This window comes from Lissotriton vulgaris, chromosome 8 (assembly GCF_964263255.1).
Source record: "Lissotriton vulgaris chromosome 8, aLisVul1.2, whole genome shotgun sequence".
Lineage (NCBI taxonomy): Eukaryota > Metazoa > Chordata > Amphibia > Caudata > Salamandridae > Lissotriton > Lissotriton vulgaris.
In genome coordinates, this window is record NC_141696.1 from 1,192,250,637 (window position 1) to 1,192,276,110 (window position 25,474).

General features: G+C 43.6%; 1 protein-coding gene across 1 annotated transcript in view; it reads left to right on the forward strand.

The window, feature by feature from the left end:
* Positions 1–6,331: 6,331 nt before the first annotated feature.
* STOML3 (stomatin like 3) overlaps positions 6,332–25,474 on the forward strand; it is a 126,176-nt gene continuing 107,033 nt past the window's right edge. Inside the window, exon 1 of the mRNA XM_086935066.1 lies at positions 6,332–6,457. The gene's annotated coding sequence lies outside the window, so the exon portion shown is untranslated. The remainder of the gene's footprint in view (positions 6,458–25,474) is intronic.

Below are 25,474 nucleotides of genomic sequence, written 5' to 3' on the forward strand. Positions count from 1 at the left end.
TGTTAACACTCTGGTATGCCACTCGTATTCAAGTATATGTGTTCTGTCTCTAAGTGGGTTCCGGGGGCATAGAGATGCAATATTCCGGTAGGTACCTATAAGCCTCTTTGCAGGCGGGATGGTCGTTACTAGATAGCGGTTTCACTATTAGTCTGTTTCCCTGCTATTTGATAGAAGTGAACGCGTCTTGTAGTTCCGGGCCACTTTCGTGTGGAGCTGACTGCTACATCGCCTTTATCCCGGACGCCAATGTCCTCAAGTTGGGGTTCCGCCGACTCAGTCTGTCGGCCAGTTGATCGATCAACTGGCCGACAGACTGAGTCGGCGGAACCCCAACTTGAGGACATTGGCGTCCGGAATAAAGGCGATGTAGCAGTCAGCTCCACACGAAAGTGGCCCGGAACTACAAGACGCGTTCACTTCTATCAAATAGCAGGGAAACAGACTAATAGTGAAACCGCTATCTAGTAACGACCATCCCGCCTGCAAAGAGGCTTATAGGTACCTACCGGAATATTGCATCTCTATGCCCCCGGAACCCACTTAGAGACAGAACACATATACTTGAATACGAGTGGCATACCAGAGTGTTAACACCGCTTTGAATCCTGAAAGAGTTTTTACCTTTGTGCCCGCCCCAGTATACTGCCCCTTGCCCTGACGAAGGTGCGGCCTCATTGGCCGGTCACCGAAACGCGCGTCGGCGTATGTCTCCTGGAACACAGTTATTGTCCTCATTACACCAGGACCCGTAGCTAAAACCAACTACCCGGATGAACATCCCGACTTGACCATCTATGTGCTATAATTGCAAGGAAAAGTAGAATGAATGATAGAGCGATTGGTGTATGAAATTAGGAGAGAGAGTGTGAGTAGGGATGAAGTGAATGATTATGTGCGTGTAAATATAGGCTGCTACTGGGTAGGACGAATTGTTGTGACATTATTGTTTCCATATCTGTCTGTCTTATTTATGACTTATATGTACCTATGATATATCCCAAAAAAATATATTGTTCCCAAAAAAAAGTTTTTTAATTCCTAGTATCAGAAAATAAAAATAAAAATAAAAAATATATTTTCTTAAAATTGAACTGTTTAGTCCTTTTGATTCGACCATGTGATTGTTTTATGTCTTGTCAACCCCTAGGTTAACCACCCCTCCATACATATCAGTCAGGACCCCCTAGTTAGGGCCTATATATCTTGAGGCAGGGTACTCTCCTTTTCTATTTTAGTCACAAGCCACGAGCAAGGGTCAACAAATCTGGCGGGGGCGCAATCTGGAATTACCCCCGGAGGCCGCACCACTGGTAGCTGTTTTTACAGGGGTTCCTCCCATCAGAGGTGGCAACACTGAAACCACTGCCGAACTGATGACTAAAGCTAGGCTATGGTGTCATCAGTATAGCTCGGGTGGTGAGGAAGTTGCCCGTGCACTCACTACGGCAAGGAGGGTGCAGTGGGTGGGACATCGTCCAAAAAGCATACCTGGAGTCTGCGTAGTGGTTAATTTCAGTAATATACACACCGCACACAAGCTATTTTGGGATGGTTCTAGTATAAGCAACAAGGGAATCCGACCTCTCCCATTAGGGTTCTTCTATCCCCCAGCCGGGATTTATAATAGCAGCCAACAAATGAACAAACCATATATACGACACACCCCACGTCCCATTCACATTCCTACAACATCCTATCAGACAAGGATGCGTAATCAAGGAAGCTTAACAAATGTACACTCAAGGGGTGGCGGGATCATCACTGCTCCTGAAAGACCAACAGCAACATTCACACAAATAGCAGTACCTAATCCAACATTATCGACCACCCCACTAGGATTACTACCCTCATCTCTACAACTAGATCCCCACCCACTTCTGCCTCATAGGGAGGAGATTGAGCTATATAATCCTTTTGCTCCCCTATCGCAAATGGACCAAAACGATTGACTGGGAGGAGAAATAGGGAATCTTGAACACCTTGAAAATGGGACTACTGTGGCCGCTGATGTAACCAAAATGTCATATAACCAGGTTGATACATGCAAAATGATTAGCTGGAATGTCACAGGTATAAAAGCAAAATGCACAGATCCAATATGGCTAACATTTTTGAAACAGTATGATATCTTGGCACTTCAAGAAACTTGGGATGTGGATTCAGGTTTCATATTAGATGGCTACCATAGTTTTGCAATCCCGGCTGTACAGGGCTCAGCAGGGAGACCCAAGGGGGGCTTACTGTTCCTGATCTCCCTAGATTTGACAGGTACATTTAATAACCTTAATGGGGAATCTGAAAACCTTCTTATAATTGATTGGTTGAAAGATGATCAACATTACCTTTTGATAAACTTATATAATGCCATAGGAAACTCTCCGCAAGGGGATCATTTTAATGTCTTAGATAGCTTTTTGTCAGCATACAAGTCTAAAAATCCTTTTGATTTCGAGATAATCTTAATGGGAGATTTTAATTTACACCCCTGTCAATGGGACTGTTATGGGGAGGACATAATGGGCCTAACAAACGGGAGACTCCCCCATTTCGAACACACCAAAATGGGGGGCATCTTAGAGGACCTACTATCCAAGTTAAATTTAATCGAACCCGATAAGGAAGAGGGAGGAGATCAGGTTCCTACCTTTACGGGTCGAGGTTTGGAGTCCGTGATCGACTACATTTTCGTTTCCCCGGGCATTAAGGCAAAAACTTGGTCGTACAAGGTTGTTGTTTCTATTTTTAGCAACCATAACCCGCTTGCACTAGATGTTAAACTTAGATGTAAGGGCGCCACCATAGACTTAGGCAGGGCTGTTTTTACCTCCCTGTCTATAAAAGATCAAGGGAGACGTATTAAGTGGGAGGCGGTAGTAACAGAAGCCTTTTTTGAGAACCTTTCGACCCAAGTGGAGCCCGACCTTGGGGATTTGTCTGGACGAGAATGTTGAGGGGGCAGATATCTTATCCTCTTTTGCAGTAATCTGCAATCAAATATCTGAAAACTTACGGAAGGAGAGTAGGTCCTATAACAGCAAGGCATATAGATGGTTTGATTCATCCTGTTCTAAAGCTCATGGGGCTCTTCTTAAAGCCCTTAAATGTACCCCAAGGGATAGGAATCTTGTTTCATCCCTCCGTAAGGTCTATAAACAGGCAATACATATATGGAAATGTAAAATTAAAGAAGAGGCATGGGACAATTTGCAATCAATAGACGTATTGAAAGACAGTAGGAAGTTTTGGGCCACCATAAATCAATCTTACTTCTCGGATATGGCTAACCCAGACACAGATTGTGTGATTCCGGATGAAGCCTGGTTAAATCACTTTAAGAACATCTATAGTGACAGGGATCACCGGGAATCACAACCTAGCGATTCTATCCCGAGGCCACATACACAGCTTTTGAAGTTTACAACGGTGGAGGTAGAAAAGGCAATACGTGATACCCTGAAACATAAGGCCCCAGGCCCAGACGGGGTGTCTGCTGATCTTTATATTTTATATCCCACTTTCTGGGCAAAGATCTTAACCAATGTTTTTAATGCAGCATCTACTACGGGTTTCCCCCTTCTTGGACTTCTTCAGTAATAGTTCCCATATTTAAAAAAGGGAGGAGAGAGGACCCTGCCTGTTATAGACCAATCTCCCTTCTGGACTCAGCGGTCAAGATCATGGGCAGAGTCATCCTACAGAGATTGGGAGATTGGTTGACTGATAGGGGGGTGCTCTCGAATCAACAGTATGGATTCAGACAACACAGAAGCACCATGGACCAATGCTTGAACCTACACCTTTTGATTAATAAATACACTGTTGCAAAGGAGGGTTTTTTATATCTTGGGTTCATGGACCTTTCGTCAGCTTTTGATTTGGTGAATCGCTCTAAATTGTGGAACATACTGTTGGAATTGGGTATTGAAGCACCTTTAGTTTATTTTTTAAGTGATCTTCACCAGAACCTTACAGCAGCCGTGAGGGTCACTCAGGGGGGGAAGGTGCACCAGTCCTTTTAACTCTAAGCGGGGCGTCAGACAAGGCTGTATCCTGGCACCCTTGTTATTCACTATATATATCAATGGCCTGGAAAAATCTTTGAATGGGGCTGGGGCAGACATCCCGCGCGCAGGGGGAGTACACATACCGGTCCTCCTGTACGCGGACGATGCCGTTTTAATTGCTCGGACAGGGGTGGGTCTCCAGAGGTTACTGGATAATTTCGGCAACTTTATGGAGTCACTAGACCTAAAAGTTAATAGCAGTAAATCACATGTAATGATTGCGGGACGCAAAAGGAAGACTAGTAAAGTACCCACTTTCAGATGCCTTGGCAGTCATTTAACAAGGGTACCTGCTTTTAATTATTTAGGGGTCCTTTTTGATGAACGAGGAAACTGGCTTCCCCAAGAAAAAATGAAAAGCAACGCTGTCTTAAGATCTACATCAGCCCTTCTTAATTTTGCTAAAAAATTGGGAGCGAGGCCCATGGAAGCAATGCTAAAAATATATAAATCCAAATGCTGTGCTATTGCAACCTATGGGGCATCTATTTGGGGCTATGCCTCTGTCAACAAAATCCAGCTCGTGGAAAATAGACTCCTTAGATCCCTGCTATCTGTCCCACAATCTACCCCAACCTTCTCCATACATTCAGAACTAGGCTTAGGTTATATTACTGATCACTTAAAGACTGCACCCCTAATATGTTGGGCTTCAACGTGGCTTAATGAGGAAATCACATTAAACTATTTAATCCTAAGGGATTGCTTGAATCTGGAAAACGCAGAGGGCATCCCATGGCTGGCATACGTTAGAGCGGCGTGTGCCAGACTGGGTAGACCCGAACTCTACACGGCTCCTGAGAGCATTAAGAAGGAGGATTTGGCTTGGTCAAATACAACTTTAGATCACTGTTGGAGTGTGACAGAGAGGAAGAAGAACTCAAAAAAAAGGGTGTAAGAAGTATTTATCTTCTACAGTCATCTCCCTCACTGCAACCCTACCTAAGGATTGTTACAAAACCTTTCCATCGTTTCTTGCTGACAAGACTTAGGTTTAATTTAATACATTTTTCTTTGGGTTCCTTTGAGCATTGGGCCAAACCGGAAGATTATGCCCCATGCTCTTGTGATCATTTTTCACCCCAAGACACACTCCATCTAATAATGTTTTGTGAAAAGTACTCTGTGCCCCGTAAAAAATTTCTATTGCCCATATTGAGGAAAGCCGGCTTCTTGCAAGTGAGACCTACTCTCTTGTATTTGCAGTTACTGGATAGCGTACACATTATTTTTAGTGTAGCTAGTTTCCTGGTGGCAGCAGTCAGGATCAATAAAAGCTGTGGGAACATCTGTCCACCTTAGTTTGTATAGTTGAATTTTATATATCATCATACTTGTATCAAATATTTCGGGGGACCGTATAAATTTGCACTTTTGCACTTATGGCACTTTTTGCACTTTCAAAATTGCTATTTGCACACGTTTGTACATAGTATGTTTAGGAATGAACTGTATCTGTCTTGCGTGAGTCAGCAGTATATGCATTTATACAGAATTTGCCATTTTGCACTTCAAAACTCTTAATTTGTACATATAATGCATAAACCATGAACTGTATATACTAATGCATATGTATTCGATAATTGCAAAAATTAGCACTCCCATCCCCTTTGTATATAGTTTTTAAATTTTTTTTTTTAAAAAGTCGAAATTTTTTAACTTGTATGTAATTTGTTGTTGATGCTGCTTTTGTGATTTTAATTAATCGAAATAAAGACTTTTGACTGACTCATCTAATTGAAATGAATTCGTACTTGTAAAGCGCACTTATCCCTGAGGCGTCTTGGCACTGTACGCATAATGCTATGGAACCCTTCCCGGCTTTTCCCTGTGAAATGCCCACTCCTGGGCACCCCCAAGGTGAAGCCAGGCATCCCAGCGCTGTTGGGGCCGTTGTGGAGATTAAGCAAGCTATTGCCCAGAGTTGCAGAGTGGGACCCATGATTAGAATAGGCACCGAGGCGAGAATTATCAGGTCCGGGAAATTGTGCCCAAGACAAGAATTGAACCCTTGTCCCGGACCAAACCTCTGCATCAGGGTCTGCCGCTCTAACCATTTGAGCCACACTTCTAATTAATTTTAAGAATCACAGCCTCTTTGTTTTCTTTGCGTTTTTCTTCTTCAAGGAGGGACGTGAGGACCAATTGTTGTCCTTTCCCCGGTGTGCTTTGTTTAGCAGAAGGCACTGTCTGTCCTGCTATGCTGTTTCTATAGGAATGAAGTGCTTTCGCTCGGCGTCCTCTGGGTGTGTCACTGTGAAACACCCGCCCCCCTCTGTGTTCGATGACGGCTGCAGCAGGGGCGTGGCCACAGCCCTACCGCAGGGCAACTGCACCTTACACCGGGCACTCTCTCGGGGAGGAGGAGGAAGTGGGGACTGCCGACTCCGGTGAGTGTGCTTTATTTCTACCCTATCCTGAAAGAAAGGGGTCCGAAATGTTCTAACAGAGGAGGGTAGGGGAAATCTGATGAACCGACCAGAACACGGACAGTCTGACAGCGCTGCAACCAAAGATCTGATTTATTGCCTCAGTGAACAGAGGGAATTTCATGTAAATCCTTGCTGGTGGTTTCACATGGTGATTATATCTCGCCAGGGCGGCGCGTTGTGTTCATTCAGGACCCCTTTAAATTTGCAGAGGCCACCTGTTGCTCAGGCAGCACATGCGATACAAGTGTACCCGATAACCTCGCGTTGTTTACAGTGTAACTGTAGGGCTTCGATGTTGGTTGTTGTTTTTAATATAAATCTATAAGTGAAGCCACTGAGGTTTAACACATCCGGCCCCTTCATTCTACAGTTTATCGATTTCTGATTTTGTGAATCTAAGGACGACGTCAGAGCGCTTTATGGTGACCAGCAGGGTTCACGGTATTATTTCAGCCGCTGGTGTTCGGTTTTCTTTAAGTCGAATGGTAACAACATCTGTGACTGCCACGATTAATGGGAAGTGCTTATTCTCGTGGGCTGAGTGAGTATTCATCGACTACATAGACTCTTAATGAGCGCCCACAGGTCGCAGTGCAGTGATGAGAACAGCTTCTGACCAGCAGCAGCAAGTCTGTGCCAAGCAAACTGACCACGGTTTAGGGAACGCTGCAAAAATATCAACAGCAGCAGGTTATGGTGGATGTCAGTCGCCTGGCAAAGAAGGCTTGAGGGGTTCAGGTGTTGAGCGCTCCTCTCTGTTTACGTCCATGTGATAGACCGCGCGCTTCTCCTGGTTAACTGCTGAACAAACACAACTATATAACTCTAAAAGCGAACCTATGCTTTTATTTTATACTGCAAGACTGAACAGATTTTTCTGCTTCTGCAAAAGGCAGATCATGCGCGTCACCTTCTGCTACACTGGTTTTATCAGATTCCGGAGTCACATGCACTTTGCATACATAACATGCAACCCCTAGCCGCATAGGGTTGCAATGTTTGTTTTGTTACGGAAAGTGGCTGTCGCCAGCGTCGGACTGACACAAAAAATAGTGCCGTCTGTTAGCGAATCAGATGGCTAAACAGTGGCACACTTTTCCAAATCAGGCCTCTTTTGAACTTGTAAAAATAAGTTGTATATGTGTTTTTTGCAAGGTATGGGAGACTGCACGTGTTTGTGCTTGCTGCAGGCAATGTTTTTTCTAATATAAGGGAAATCGACAGTAAAAATGGAACAAAATCTGCCCCGCCCCCCCAAAAAGCGGCCCGCATAAGGATCTGTCAGACCAGCCCATCAGGCACTGCCTGGTTGCCCTACAGGCCAGCCCGACCCTGGTTGTCACAGCCTTGTTCAGTATAAGGGTGATCTGTATGGCAGTGGCGAGTTAGAGTCTATAGCTGACAAGGGATGTAAAGCTGCAGCCCCTGCGGCGCGGAGTTGCCACTCACTTTCAGAGGGGTCTCATTCCGCCCAATGCCAATGAATAATTGTGAGATATGGGAGGCTCAGAGGACCCACTTCACATTCTGCAAGGGGGACCTTCATTTTAGGTTACGCCACTGCAGCTGACACCTATCCTGAGAAAGCAGAAGTCTATGGAAACCAGTATTCACTACTTCTCTTACTTTCCTTCAAAATGTAAAGGTTTATATCATCCCAACATTATAGTCGATAATGATTCTGCATAAGAAGAAGCTTAGGATTCCAACTTTCTGTTGAGAGTAGAAGGGTGCCGTCTGTGCATCTCTGGGCCCTGGGTGCCGTCTGTGCATCACCGGGCCCTGGGTGCCGTCTGTGCATCACCGGGCCCTGGGTGCCGTCTGTGCATCTCTGGGCCCTGGGTGCCGTCTCTGCATCTCTGGGCCCTGGGTGCCGTCTGTGCATCTCTGGGCCCTGCCACAGTGATTCCCGCTGACCTAAGGTGTTACGTTGTCCCTTTAAGATACGCTGACTGGTGGCCCTTGCCATAAAGCTTTCAGATTGACCTGTAACTCCACCAATTCCAAGGAATTGCATCTCACATGCCCACCGTATGTGCTACTTATTAATTTAAGGCATGTCTGTGCTCCCCAAGGCGCCCTTGAGGATAAGAATTAGAAGATCATTTTGAACTTCAAAGACAAACTTCCTGCCCAGTAAAAATTTTAAAAAAATCACCCTTAGCTGACAACTCAAGGAATTGGGTCTGCTAATGTAAACATGTATGTACAACCTTCTCAGTTTAAACTTGAAAACCCGTACTGTGGGTTTTTATTGTATCAGGGACAAGAAGAGGGGGCTCCGCCCTGTAGTCACGCACTCGCCAAGGATATTAGAGGTACTGGCAACCTACTGCCCTTTCATCAGTCCTGCTTGAGACTGATACTTTTTAAGCATAACCGATCAGGTTGTATTTACATGTTGTCATTCCTTAGTATGATGCATGGTATGTGTGCAAGACGGACAGAGATACCGAATTCATTTGAACCCTGACAAAGGTCTATGACCTGTATGGGAATGGAAACATGTTGTCTAGGCTATAGTGGATGAATGAATCATCATACTGCATTTTAGATCCACAAGGCATGATTTTAATCATATTTTCTGTACCCCACTAATAAAGTGAAATTGTCTTCATGTGGTATATCCTGGGGTATTTTTATAATAAGATTTAGATTCTTGCATTTATCCAGTGCACTTTCGATGTACTCCCAAGTAGTGGTTGAGTCCACCAAGGTGGTATTCACCTACCTTGGTGTGAATAGATCACCCATGAAGAAGCATGCCGCAATAAGTGGGTGAGGTGACCTATCCATATCTTAAAAAGACATCTGCAGACTAGTTTGGAAGAACTATCAATTTTCCTCCCATGTCATCCTAAGCATGTTTTGTGTTTTGAGTTTTCCGGATAAAGAGGCTGTGCCTATATTTTTCATCCTCTCACTCTCCTTTGGTAGTTACACACTTCTACTTGTTCGCCAGTGACCTTAGTATTCAGATGACCTTGACTTACCACATTGGTTCACATATTATTCTCCCAATTACCAGTTTGATTCAGTCCACTGCCAAAAAGTGGATGTTTTTCACGTGTTTAATGTCTCCTTAAGTTACCCTGTCACTCTAAGACCAAAGATGATTCGTGCCAATCCGTGAATGTCCTTGCAGTACAGTCAAGTTTGTTGAGCCTTACTTTTACCCAGCTGTTTGCTCTTTTTATGTCAGGCAGTATAGAACCCCACTTGGTACCTTTGCATGTTCTACAAAGACCATTGTTTTCGAAATGGTGTCTGCTTCATAGGCAGCCATGGAGAGACTCTGTTACCTAGATGGCTCACTGAACAGCTATCTACAAAATCCTGCCTTACCTTACACCACGCGCACAAATTGGAAATGTGCCCTTCTATTTAGTGCCTCATTAAATTAGATCAACAAAGCTAGTCCTCCGTTGATACACTCAACCCTATGAAAGGCATACCAATTTAGTCACGTGTTTCGATTCTTACCAAATGAAGTTGTGCAGAATTCTATGGGTAAGGGGTGACTAGTAAGCAAGATCTTGGGCGTACTGTTTTTTTATTTTTATTTTATTTACCCAGCTCTCAGTAGCGATCTTGTTAACTTATTGAAAGCCTAAGGTGATTTTGATATCCGTGTATAGGCCTATAATCTGTCAGTTTTTAGATAAAATAAATCGCGCAAGAGAAGCTCTCTTTCATCCTCTCCTGATGCATGCAAATAGTTTTTTTGGCTGCACAGAACATAAAATAAACTTTTTTCACACCGCAATAAGGGACTTTGGCCGAAGGATTGCTTCAGTGAAACTTGTATTGACTGCTGCATGAGAGGTGCTCTAGGACAGGGCCACGCTAAAAGTGGACAAGTTGTAAAGCTACTTATGGGAACAGGGAAATGTAATATTTTCCTCCAAGAGCTTTTTAGGAGCTTTTGGGGAAAATTGCTGCAAGGAGCTTATTTTAAGCACCCCGGGCTCGTATTAAGATGAGACAAAACGTAGGTAATCAAAACGTTACTTTACAGGGTAATTTCAGGCTTCTGCAAGACTTTTGGGACAGTGTTTACAAATGGGCATTTTAAAATTATTTGAACCAACACAATAGATCAAAACTCAATAAGTTTTTGAGACCGCTTTGCAGAGGGTTTAGGGGTCCCCCCTAAAGGAATTTATTTGTGAATATAAGTGGTAATCTGAACTTTTTAATGCACACTTTTGCCAATAGTATGAGTCAAAGCATAAGACATTTTAAATGCACATTTTACAGTGGGATTTGGGAATCTACAGTAGGAAATTTCTGGGAACCATTATGGTAAATGATGCATTTTAAATCACATTATGACATTAACCCTGCCAATAACTACACATAGTTTTAAAGGAACACTCCAGGGGGCGGTGGGTTAAAGGATTACAAATTCTCTCCAAGCCAATGCTAACTTTTTTAGCCAACAGAATGTTGCATTTTTTGTGTTAGTTGAGTGTTTTTTTTCCTTTCCGAGTAGGTGCTAATAATTCCCAGTATGCAAAACATGGTTAGCTATACCAGGGTTCTCCAACCTTTTGTGTAGTGAGAGCTACTTCTGATCTGGGAAAATCATTGTGGGCTACTGAAGGCCAAGCCGCTCCATAGTGTTACCAGACACTTCCGATTTCATTGAATCTATGCCTAATGTCCATGTAGCCAAAGACCAGGGTTTGAGGGACATACTTTGACTAGGGGTATTATGACAGGGCTGCCATATTTGTCAGTGAGTGCGTTGTCTTTGGGGGATGCATGAACATGCGGACACATGAATCAAATATATGTGTATGGGTGACTGAGAGTCTGTGTTCTATGCATTGGTGGCCCAGGACATACTGTTCGCCAAATGTGACACTGTTACATGTATAACACAATCATACAACCAATGTTTTGAATGGGAGACATTTACAATGCAGAAAAGTGTTCTGCAACATAATATGGAACTTTTTTCTACACTTTAATTTCCTATCACTTACAAATATGGTTATAAATATGACACTGTGTCTACCAGCCACTTGGAGTAAGATGCTTGCTGTGTTTAAATGTGACACTTTAAAATGGGGAAAAAATTAAACTGAAGAGTTAACTTTGTTTACATTGGTTCTATAAACTCATCATTTACATTTTCTTCCATTTCAAAGTGTCGCATTTATAAACAACAGACATCTTGCACACAGCAGCCTGTAGACATGGTGCCGCTTTTATAACAGATAAATACAGGCATTTGTTTAAATAGAAGGTATTTAAAGTGAAGAAACATGCTTCGTGAAATATTAAGATGGAATTGGCTAAATTGAAAGGGGAGAAAAACATTGTCTCAATGTTTCATAGAAATATTTGTATCCACTTTTAATTTCTCCTATTTGCAACACTTTGAAATGGAATAACATTAAAATTAAGAGTTAATTTAATAATTTTTTCTCCTGAGTTGACAAGGTCTTTTATTTAAGATTTAAATACCTCAGTGCTTCAGTTCGTCACCTCTGTGCCCTGGGTCATAAATATGACTCTAGCACTGATCATCTTCAGGCCTTTCTGTCTGCAGCCTGAAGGTAGTAATGTAAAATAAACACAACCTTCCCTTAAGTTTAAAAGGAAAATTTGACCCTGAATTTATTTATAAATGAACTCAAGGCTGTGAGCGATTCCTAATGTGTTTATGTGCTAGTGGTAGCTCGCGATCGACTGGTTGGAGTCACCTGCTTTCCCAGTATGACTGACAGAAGTAACGCTGGTTTCCTTTAGTTGCAAGTTGAACGTTTTAGAGCACACTAGAAATTTGCACTGGTCAAAACTGTAAAGGATTCAAAATGCGGAGTTTTTGAGCTAAAATGTCTACTTATTGTTTTTAATTCGTAATTTCCAATCCAGAAAATAATTTAAATTGTACGGAAATTGGACTTTTCAGATTTGGCATGGATTCTGCTTGAATACAGAAAAATACTGTACGCTCATGGGTACAATACACCACACCAAGGATAGGTTAAATCGCTACGTAGGGTTAACTTCTGTGCAGTGAGCATGGTATCGGTATGGAATGCTACCCTAAAGATGTGGTGTTTACAAATGCAGTCAACTTTTTTAGGAACCCTGCCCTCTCACCCCTAGCTAACCTTCTTGCACCCACGGTATAATGACTGTTCCAATGTAGAGCATTCTCTTGCTTTGTAGGAGTAGTGTGGCTCACTGGTTAGAGGTGGCAGACCCATAAGCAGACATCGGCCCAGGACCAGGGTTCAATTCCCGACGCGGCAGGGTGTTGGGCCAATGTCAACGGGCTCGATAAATCTCGCCTTCGGTGCCACTCTAACCATGAGTTCCACTCAGCAACTCTGGGCAATAGCTTGCTTAATCTCCACAAACGGCCCCATCAACGCCGGGGATGCCTGGTTTCACCCTGGGGGTGCCCAATAGGGACCATCTCACAGGGAAAGCCAGGACGGGTTCCCCAGCGTTATACAGCACCAAGAAACCTACGGGTAGAAGTGCGCTTTACAAGCTCAAAAATTAAATTAATTAATTAAAAATTCATTTGTATCTCGAGGTGTGCTTTTATAAATTCAATACATACATATACTTTATTTGGAGGTTCAAAACCTTTTCCAGTAATACGATGTGACAACAATATTTTGCACATAATGCATTAGGAGATGATTGTTGACATATTCACAGAAAATTATTGATTTCCCCATTTAGAACTAGATTGGATGAGGTTCATAATCATTTATTCTGTCTTCTTCTCAGGTATCATTGGAAATGGGATCAAATATTGGCGATCACAAGAAAGATTATCATGAATAAGGGCCTGGTGTACGATTGTACTGGTCACAAAAAGCAATCTCAATTTGCAACCAGTCTTTTTGCGACCATTATTGAATGTTACTAATATACTTATGTAGTTATAGGACTGCTTGTAAAATTCTGAATTGGAGTGAATGACAGCCTGGCATACCTTGTTAATATACATGATGTAGGTTGTAAATTGCAACTCACTCTCATTAGACAGGATCACAGGGGCGGTGGCCTACAAGGATCTGCATTTTGGTGACTGATTGCAAAAAAAGAAACGTTTTTTTTTAAAAGCAGCCCCATTTCCCCTCGAGGAAGCGTTGCTGTGTTAAAAAAACATTAACACTTTTTTTAAAAATTGTTTTAAAGATTTTCTGAGAGTTGACTATGGTCCATAGGACCACAGCTCTTTTCTCTTTGAAACCTTTAAAAAGGGGAATGGATCTGAAAAGGAGAAAAATGCAGCACTTGATTTATGGCTATCGAATAATGAGGGACCTGTTCTATTGTGGAATTAATTAGGGCCTGAAATACAGTAGCTGCTCTCGGAGTAAAAGGTAAAGTGTTTGAAATTGTCCTCCAAAACGGTGTAGATAAATAGCGAACGAGAGTGAATTGCTATCAGGGCCCCTGGTGGGAACCTGTAGGGTCTGTGCCTATCTCAAAGCAGTAATGGTCCAGGTACAGAGCAAAGGAGTGATGTACCAGTAGTGTTACAGGAAGAGCAGTCTCTTCTCATTCAGAGCCCTACAAAAAAGGATGGTTCTGCTAATCTAGACATCCACAGTCATCTGCAGTCCCACCTACTTCTGGTTTATTCTTGTAGGAAACCCATTAATATAATAAACACTGGAAGGTGAAGTTATGGGATCTGTAAATGTGTGTTTTGATGACAGGGTTTTGTGAAAGGTTCGCTGTTTAACATCAGCCTGACTTGCTTCACTTACCTGCTGCTCATTGCTTCAAGCAATCTTGGATCTTCTGCCTTCCCTGCCGAGGAGAAACCGTGGCAAGCAGCACTCTGTAGTCACAGCTCCTTGGATCCTGTTTTATGGCCATGGGCAGATCCTAAGTGTGAATGCTACAAGCTGGCATCCATGACGGCTCCTTATATGCCTTTGCCCCTGCCCACCCTTGCTCCCAAACAACGTCTACTGGCCGTCCCGCAGCTGTCTTATCTCCAGCCTCTACTGTTCTCTCTCTTGGTCTTCCCCAAGACCTGGAGCTGCTGCAGCTACGGGAAAGAGCAGAGTCCTCTATCTTGCCCACTTTCCGGGCTTGCGGGCAGCTGCTGTTTCTAAAGATATGACTCCTTTGCGGTACATGGCTCTCACTTGCCTAATTGAACGCTGTTGCCTGTTGTGGTCAGGAGGCTCTGAAGGTCTGTTCCACAAAGTCCTTTGCATCACGGATTGTTGCCTCCCCTGCCGAGGACTCGCTGGTGGGAGCGAGCTCTGCAATCGGTAGAGCTAGTCTAGCGCTCCCGGCTAGAGACCCAAGGGTAGAGGCTTGGGCGAATCACCAGCAGCTAGCCGGGGGACTGCGAGGACCAGCAATCTCCACCTTGCTCAGCTGGTTCCTCTTCCCCCGGCGGCCACGCCCACGGACACGCCCACCGCCGACAAGTACATAAACAACATCATTTCAACCGCGACGCGGGACGCGCGCGGGGCGGAGATCGGGGCGAAGACCGGGCAAAGAGCGGGCCGTTTGAGGCCGTTCGAGAACGTGAGAGTCCGGTCCGGCCCACTCCCCTAAGCTCTACATCCTGGATATTATTCATATACAGGTATCTACCATTTCTCCGAAGCTTTCTATAGACTACTATTGCCAACTAAAGTTCTCCCAATAAACCATCAATTGAAAATGAACACGAGATCAAGTAAGCAAAGAAAACTCAAAAAAAACGGGATAGGAGAAAAACTGCTAGATCCAATGGATGATTTTCTTACTAAAGCAAACTCATTCATTGATCAAAGCATAAGTTTGATTGAGGGGAGAGTTTCAACTGAACTTGCAATTGCACGGCGATCCTCAATGGGACCACTAGCAACTGCAAGAACCCCAGACACACAGTCAGCTCCAATACAAACAACTGTGGCCGCAAACAGACTTAGTCTCAATAATATGTAGATCTTTCAGCCTCGCAACTCTCTGTAACTTTTTCAGAAAGCGACCTTGAAAAAACTCCCGAAATTTTCCCTGACCCTACCCCGGAAGAAGTAAGGCAAGCGAGAGGGAGGCGGGAGGGAGCCATAAAGAAAAGGAAGGATAGGAAAAAACCGGACAACACTGAAAATACCAAAGTGACCGATCACATAGACTTGATTGGCGCTACAAATCCAGCAGCATCACTCCACCATAGTGCCGCCCCAAGTAACAATGTAATAACTATACATCAGCCACCACAGAATCTCCAAGATCTCTCCATCTCAGACTCCTCAGGCCCACAACAAATGGGCAAGGAAAGAGATTCAGCAAGATTAATCAAGGAGATAGCCTCTCTCCTAAATTCTTACATTCGCCCTTTAGAGACCAAACTCAGCAACATTGAGGCCCAATTGACAAAAATCTCTGGCTCCCCTAAGCCAATACCTTCACAGGGACTCCCAAAACTAGGCTCAAACACCACGACCACTCTGCCTATACATAAGAAACCTGTAACTTTACCTCCTCCGCAGCCCAAACAGCAACCCATAGTAAAAGTCCCTACAGTATCAAAGGCTTCTACTTTACAGAAACCCACCTCTAAGGCCCTGGCCATCCCCCCACAAATTAATTCCCTACCTAACACACCTGTAGTAAATACGCCAACTATAAACACACCGGCCCCCAAAACCCCTGCCACTAAAAACACAAATCCATCAAAAAACAAAGGAGCCCCGAGAGGGACTACTGATCACAGGCCCCCCTTAAACATGCCACCTGAGGCATGCCCATATGTGGTAGTAATGACGGGGGTCCCCGAACTTACAGGAGAGGGGACGGAACCCAACTGGTCATTGAAGAATAAAGTCCAGTATTGGCTGAACACAAATCGACCCGTTCCGCCAACCTGGAAAAGCAGAATAACATCAGTCTGCAGGACCTCGTGGGTGGGCCATAGGAAAAAAACTATCCGGGGAGACTGTATAGTGATCACTTTTGAGGACCCCAGTATAGCTGAGTATATCTGCTCCTGGGAATATAATAACACCGCCGGGGGGATTGCTACAAGATCCCTGTCATATTTCTATCCAAAAAGATACAATAATAACTATACACATGAGATTGATAATATCTGGCGAAAACCAATTCCACAGCCATGGGAGCTAGATGTCGCCGGTCCAAAATTATTTCAGCGACACAGTGACCTTGACAACTCTTGGTGGTCAGTAAATCAGAACTACCAACAAAAAGAAGCCCCGTGGCAGACTATGGGCCCACAAAATAGACCTAGAAACTGGGACCAGTGGGAGAGACCGCCCTATCAATCATATAGACCCATCTATAGAGATACCACGTATGGGCAAAACTGGCCAGGCATACCGACCATGAATCGGTTTAGTTGCCTGGAAATGGTCGATTGACCAATAGTTAAATCCCCGGAGCCCCTACATACAACCCCGGCCACATCCAATCTTATCCCAGTCCCATTACAAACGAAAAAGGCAGTCTTAGAAAAAGCAACTCCACAGCTCCCGGTGATCTTTTGGAATGTGGCGGGTCTCCGAAATAAAATAGAGGACGGTTCGGCCGCCGGTTTCCTGGAAGATGCTAAAATCATATGCTTACAAGAAACCTGGGCCACGATGCCCCTACATCTTGTAGGATATAGGACATATACATCCCCCGCCCTTCCAAGTACTTCAGGTAGACCTAAAGGGGGACTGGTAACCTACTTAGCAAACACAATCTCTGATATGAAGGTCTTAAAGGTAGACCTATTACCAAACTTTCAGTTGCTCACCTTCATAACTGGGAAAAAACTCTTTATCACAATAATCAATTTATACAACAACTTAGATGACGATAACTTCTTTAACGTCCTTTCCCTAATTCAAGAAAAAATAATTGACCATTGGCACCCCGTCGAGAAAACTGAAATTGCCCATATAATCTGGGGAGGAGACTTCAACCTACACCCCTGCCCGAACAATGATACCTGTGGATTGGTGGACGAACACGAGAACCCACTCGTCCACTTTACCCATTCAAGAGCGGGGTTAGCTATGAATAAGATACTCTCAGATCTGGACCTTCAAATAATAAACCCCATTCTATACCCAGACAACAAACTAGAACCCACCTATCGAGGAAGGGGTCATGAGACCACTGTTGATTATGTAATTGTTACAGAAGGCCTTAAAGAACAAATCAATAACTTTAAAATTCTGGAAAACACCCTCAGCGACCATTCTGCTTTAAGCCTAAATCTTCAAATGAATCAACCAAGAACACTGTTGGCAACCATAGCAAATACCCTATCACAAAACAGGCTCGAACTGGGCAAAAACAACGGATATACCATAAAATGGGGAAAAGTGGATCCCAATAATCTCACTAATTTGTTAGTAAAATCCGTCCATAGCAACATTTTGATTTGTCTTGATCCACATGCAGAGCCAAAGCAAATCTTGGAAAATTTCACGACGATACTAGGACAAGTCAAAAAACTGTTAACCAAAACACCCAATCAAAACAAATCAAGCACTACAGGTTGGTTTAACCGCGACTGTACCAAGGCACAGACCAACCTGAGAAAAGCACTTGGAAATCCAAATAGAGATAAAACAAACATCCAAGATCTTCGGCGGGAGTATAATAATGCCAGAAAAGCAAGGAAAAAGGAATTGAAACAGTCCTTGTGGAACGCCCTGCACAAAAGTGCACTCTTGAAAGATAGCCAGGCATTCTGGAAAATTGTTAAGTCGCCCCTATTAACGGACTCTAACAGCCCAAAGATAGACGTGGCCATTGATGAGGAATCTTGGGTGAACCACTTTTCAAAAATCTTTGAATTAACATCAACAAGAGAGGCACACAATTCTAACCTCCAACCAGTAGTATACCCAATACCAATAGATTTTGAACTACAGGATGTTGAAATGGCGTTATCATTGAGTAAGAGTGGCAAAGCACCCGGCCCGATGGGGTCCCAGTTGATCTATTTAAACACCTTCCTGATCTCTGGGCACCAATACTCACAAGAGTATGCACGGCAGCAGCGAAACTCGGCCTACTGGAGTCGTGGTCATCCTCTATCATGGTCCCTATCTTCAAGAAGGGGGACCGTCAAGACACGAAGTGCTATCGACCAATATCGCTGCTTGACTCCCTGGGCAAAGTAGTGGGCAGAGTTCTTCTAGAAAAATTACAGCAATGGGCAGAAGACAAAAATATCCTCTCGGATTTACAGTTTGGATTTAGGGAGGGCTTTGGAACAGTTGAACAGGCCCTAAACTTAAGTTTGCTAGCATCAAAATACATCCACGCTAAACCAGGATCCATCTACATGGTATACGTGGATTTGTCCTCCGCGTTTGACTGTGTATCACACGCGAAGCTCTGGTCACTGCTGAGCTCAATAGGGGTAGACCCTCCCCTCCTGGATTTTCTGAGGGAGTTATACGGTGAAGCCTCGGCAAGAGTGAGATATGGGACAAAAGGAGAACTGACTGCACCGTTTAGGGTAGAGCGGGGAGTAAGGCAAGGCTGCGTCCTGGCCCCCTTCCTCTTCTCTCTGTACACCAACGGCCCAGAAGAGACCATGTTGAGAGGGGGGAGGGACTTGCCTAGAGTGAAACATCGCCCGATCCCCGCTCTGCTTTATGCGGATGACGCAGTCATTTTAGCACGTACCCCCATCGAACTCCAGAAATCCCTATCTAAATATGCGGACTTTATGGGTGCTTTGGACTTGCACATCAACGTTAAAAAAACTTTTGTCATGGTAGCGGGTGGACAACGAAAAGCCACCAAGTCCATCTTCCTGAAAAATCAAAAAATTGAAAAGACCTCACAATACCCATATTTAGGCATCATGATCGATGACAGTCTAAACTGGAAAGCAGCGGTTGAGGCCAGGAGACATCTCTTCAAACGAGCCATCATGGCGCTGATGAAGTTCTCCAATAAACTTGGAAAAAGACCACCAGTAGAACTGCTACAGATTTACGCCGCAAAATGCCAAGCCATTGCACTATATAGTGCAGGGATTTGGGGACATACAGCGATTGGTTCACTCCAAAAAGAGGAAAATATCTTCATGAGATTCCTTTTGTCAACCCCAAGAGGCACCTCCACCTATGCCTCACACATGGAACTGGGAATCCCATACATCGAAGATTTAATAAAGATCCAACCTCTTTTACTTTGGAGGCGCGTCTGGTTGTCGGAAAATAATAGCCTGACTAAAAATATTTTACGGGACACCATGGATTTGGACCATGCACAGAAAATAGTCTGGCTTTCTTATGTAAGACACTTCTTTTCCGACTTAGGTTTATAAAAGTATTACCACACGCCAGAAAAACTGAAAGAAATATCCAAGAAAGAACTGAAACAAATCGCGCTGAGCCACTTAGAGTCCCTGAGATTGACTTTGCTGACATCAAAAAAATCTGTTATTCATGCGATTATGACACAGCAGTCCCTGAAAATCCAGTTATATTTGACTTTGGAGCTTACAGCATATGACAAGATGCTCCTAACAAGGTTCAGAATGAATCTTTTCTATAGACTAGTGACATTTCCTGAAAAAAATAATTGGAACACACACATGGACCCGTGCCCATGTGATGATCTCTCCCAACAGTCTACCATGCACACAATATTGTTCTGCAAGTTTTTCCACACCCACCGAAAAATTTGGCTAATCCCTTTATTAAAAAGATGGGGCCACAGACAATGTCGTCCAGCCATGCTAGCACTTCAGACTTTGGACTCCGAACGCACTTGTTACCACGTACTCAATTTTTTAAAGTGTATCATGAGGCATAGAAATAACCTGTGAAATAGAGGACTAATTTTGCACAGTATTTTGCCCGCACACTTCTAAATCAAAAACAAAAAAAACACTTTTATAATAACTGTATATTTTTAACAAATCCTTTCGTGTATTTTGTATGTTATGATAACTTTTATGGTTTTGCACTGCTAAAAAACCGAATAAAGATTATTATTATTATTATTACATGGCTCTCAACTGTTCAAGCACTGCAATGCAATGGAGGTACTCCTTAAGGGGGCTAATACACTTAATTGCCAATAGTTTGATTGTGGGTAAGAAATACTCCTCTGAGATGATGCAAAATGGAGTAATGCTTTCTCTAAGAAGTTTTTTAAGTGGGCTGATCAAAAGCATCCCAACGGGCTGACCCTAAGCCCCACTGTATATTTTTTTAGGTGTGACATTTGAGACGGCTTTATTTGACTCTCCAGCCCATTGTTTAAAAAATATATAGATGTATAGCACACATACCTATCGGCAGTCCTTTAAATGGAAATTTACAGGTGCAAGTACTCACAGTTTGAGCACCTCTTGGCTCCTTAGAAGTGCTGGCACTCTCCCATTGAATGTATTGCAGCAGTGCTGAGAAATTCATGTACTCCCCCTTCCAAATGAAAGAAGTGTAGGTACTCAGTACAGTACAGTGTCATTTAAACCACTGCCTAGAGAGCTTTTATCCAGCAGCCTTCTTCCATTGGTGTTTTAATTTGTCATTGTTGGACTTGGCCCTTTTTGCAGGGTCATCCCTGAACTTTTTGCCTTCCTCGTTTATTTTTTATGACCTGTTATTGGCTATTTTATGACTCTGGGCACTTTACCACTGCTGATCAGTGCTAAAGTGCATATGCTCTCCCTATTGTAAATTGATGTATGGATTAGTGACTCCATGATTGGCTTGTTTGGTTTACTTGTCAGACCCTAGTACAGTGCACTGAGTGGGCCCGGGGCTTGTAAATCCAAATGCTGCTGGTGGGCTTGCAGCAGTGGTTGTACCACCCACAGAAGCAGCCTGGTAAAATGGGCCTACGGCCTGCCATTGCAGAGCCTGTGTGCAGTCTGGTACTGTCACGCTGACTGGGCAAGTGCACCCTCTTGCCAGAAAACCTTCCCTTTTCTTCATATCAGACACCCCAATGGTAGGCCCAAGGGCATTGTGCATTGTAAGTATAAGGTAGGACATGCCCTACTGAGGGTGGCATGTTCTAATAGTGAATTACAGCCATTTTCGTTTTTAACTATTGTAAGGCTACCTGTTCTCCATGGGCCAGAATGGGCAGTTAGATTATTACATCTTAGAATCCAAACTGACTCAGGGAACACTGGAGAAATTTGAGTTTAGTGTGCCTGAACTCCGAATGATAAAATGCATCTTTTAGTGAAGTTAATTTTAACATTCTGTGTTTGAAAATACCACTTTTAGAAAGTAGGTATTTTTTTGTCTAGCTATTTAGGCCTCCCTCTGCTAGGTTGTGTATTCCTTGTCTGGAGTTTTGAGTGACAGGGCTGGGAAACTCTAGGAGACAGAATGAGTCAGCCCAGTGGTGAATAGAGAGATCTGCAACTAGATGGGCGGGAGGAGTTGCACCTGGGACCTGAATAGGGCTGTGCCTGCCTTCCACAATGCTGGCTCCACCTCCGGTGGGGCGTCTGATGTCTCTGCCCTGCACTGTGAAAGGAAAGAAGGAGGCTTGTCAATAGAGTGCTCCAGAACTGGTTTGGACTGGGCAAAGGTTCCTCTGCCCTCAGAGGACAAAGGATTGGAGGCATAAATATTTAGACCCTGATCCCAAGAAATTAGATCACTTTTGGACTACAAGACGAAACCTTTGCTGAGGAGACAAACCTGAAGAAACTGATGAGAGACTATCCCTAAGCTGAAGTGACTGCCAAAGAAAGGAGAAAGGACTTTGCATACTTTATTTTCAAACTTGTGAAAGATCTTCAAGGGCTCAGAAGAGGGCTTGCCCCTTTACCGAAGTCTCAGGACCAGTAGACTTCACCAGCCTTTGTGGATTGCTGCTGCAAACGCTGTTTCAGTGGCTACAAAGGCAGGGAGCTGTGACCGACTCTCACAGCCGGCCCGGTGTCCCATAGGCACCAGCATTAGGCAGTGGGTCAGCCTAATTCAGCTGGTGGTTGCCTCACTTTGAGTGACAGCACTTTGGCCCTGTCCAATGTGCACAGCCACTTTAATGGCGTTTCCTTTCAAAGCCAGGGCAACGAGTGTTCCTGTGGCCTCTGCGCTGCCAGCTTTCACTGTGCTGTGGTGTCACACTCATCTGCTGTAGCTTGTATTGCGTGGCAGCAAATGAGACATAGGACACAAATCTAACTTTTATAAAAGTTCCATCTGGGTCTCCTCCATGAGAGAGCTCCACTTCGTGAATGAAAGAGAGTACCTCTTTTTCTCATGCCATGCACTAGATTTCGTATCTGCTTCCACTTCAACATGTGATGTGTGATCATGGTTCTATTTCCCTTGAATTCATGTACCAGTTCGAATCAACAGTGCAGGCTCAGGATTGGCTAACACTAAACCCTGATATGCTACTTGACAGTGCAGGTATTCAAAGAACGAGAAATAAAACAAGGGTATGTTGAGTCGATGTAGGTATTTTATAGTGATAGGAGTGGGCAATACAATGACTGCTTCACTAATTCAAGCATCTACGTCAGAGCTATAAGAAGGTAAGAGGTGACCAGCTAATTGGGTGATGATGATTTAAAACAAACATTCCTCAGCTCATGCATTTGCAGCACTTTTGTTACATGGCCAACCCAAGATTCATACCAAAGTGGTGTAAACAAGATTATCACAATGATGGGCAACAATATTGACATATCATACATATATAGTCCTCAAAATCAATGAATTCCTGTATACTTTACACAAGGTCCTTAAGCAGTATTCAAAGAACCCATATCAAGTTCAGAACCCGCTTTTCTTTTTCTTTCTTTCTTCGACTTCTGCTGCATCACGAAGATGATCCATACGTCCCGGCATTCCTGTTATTTGCAGAAAAAGTATTTGCTTTTGCACTGTCATGTTTATCTCACAGTAAACTACAAAAGCACCGGAAAACTCTTCTATTCTTTAGAAACTTCCTTTTGAACTCTAAGCAATCTTTTGAACATTACAAAAATATGAATAAAACTCTGTTCTACCAGTCCTAACACCTACGCTGATGGAATCCATGAGTAATTTATTCTGTATCCCGACATGAAGAACTTATCCACTACACCTATGATGCTGCTCTTCAACTACACAGTTTTTTTATGTTGTAGGTGTGTGTAACATCAGTGCATGCCACTTCAGAGTGCTCGAGAGTTGGGCCAAACAAGTAGGTAATATATCATGGGCACTCACAAACGTTTGCCCAGGGGCCACAAAGTACGGTCTGTGGTGCGACCGAGGACCGCACTGATGCCAGCAGGGTGGCGGTAGGGGGACTGAGTGGGTCTGAGATTGTGTAAGGAGGTCTAAAATATAGTAAATAAACATGCAAGAAATTCTTAGCAAGTTATTAAATGCTTGTCCGTTTATTTAAAAAAAATAATTCTGAATATTAGTGCTCAGCAGCTGATGCTGCACACCAGGGGTCCATATGTAAAGGGTCAAGAGTGGTGCAAGTAGCCCCCAGGTCATACTTTCAGTATTACTCTACTATATGATATCAAATGTAACTTGTTAGGTTTCGCCTATTATCATTCGCTTGTTTTTGTTAGCTCAGTGTATCCTATTGGGATCTTCTCCGATGATCCAGAGGCAGTGGTTTAAAAGATCTGTTGATGGGCACCTACCTGTACGTGTGTGTCACTCATCCTGTTGTTTGTTACAATACAACTGCTCAGCCCTCTGGTCTAAATCATGTGTCAAAGCGATCTCACAGTGCCAATTATATGAGATTAAAAACTGGTACTCTTCAAATGGATCATACTTTTATTTATTCCTATTTTTTGATTGACATGCAAAAATATTTCCCTTTGCTATTCTTGATTTTTTGTTTGTTTTCAAAACGGTATGAAGTCTTAGAATTAAAAAGGTTTGGCTGTAAATTGGTTGTCCATTCTAATTCAGTAAAAAGAAAAGGAATGGTACTAGACCAGTGGTTCTCAAGTATGCTGTTCTCATCACCTGTTTGAAATATATTATTTCATATTTTCAATACCACCCACAAACAAAATAATATCCTCAATGCACGAGAGTGTCACAGGACACACGGGTTCATGTGGGATACAGAGGTTCAGCTGAAGAAGATAGGAGTCATTGTACAGTTCTTAACCCCTTCGATGCGGATGACAAAGCCAGCTCATCATGGGCGTTACCTGCGCTGCGCGCATGACGAGCTGGCTTTGTCACGAAAGCCGCGATTTTCACATTTCAGCGCGCAGCGGGAAAACCCGCTAGCGCGCATGCGGTTAAACATTCCAGTTCAGGGATTATACCATGACTCAGAATAGTATTCCAGAAAAGGGGGCTGTGAAGAAACCCAGTCTAGTCACACAAAAGCCCCTCTACATCAAGAATTCATGATGACAACCCAGTTTCTGGAGTCTACATGACAGTGCTAAGAGAACATAAGATGGAAATCATCGACTCCATACCAGTCACACTAATCAGGCATTTCTCTAATTTAGCATGGAAGCATTATCAGGTTTGTCTATTTAGACCGCTTTAGCTGTCTCACCATTGTTTTAAAAATCTATTCATATATATTATCCATACCTATAGGGGCTTTTGGTCAGTGGCCTTAATCCATTGATCTGTTCAACTGCCATCCACATTTTCAGTCAGCCCATAACATACAACAAGGGGTAGTGGGTCAGCCCATTTTAGCCACTGCCTGCCCTCAATTAGAGTGCTGAATGTTTGTTACAACATCTGGAGAAGCTCCAATGATAGCTGTCTCTGACCCTGGTGTATGATACCAATGCCATGAATCAGGGAAGCAGGAGTGTTTAAGAGACAGATGCAAAGTTTGCTCAATGGGACATATACTGCTTTTTCTGGTCGGGTTAAGACAAGATTTTCTGTCTCACCTTCTACTATGAGGCTAGGGCTAGGGCTGGGGGGCTGATTCAAATGACCACTAGGGAGGCTTGCATCCCAGGGTGTTTCGGGCCACTAGTGAGGCTCGGACCTAATTGAGCTATTTTGGGCTAGTGAGAGCAGGGGTATT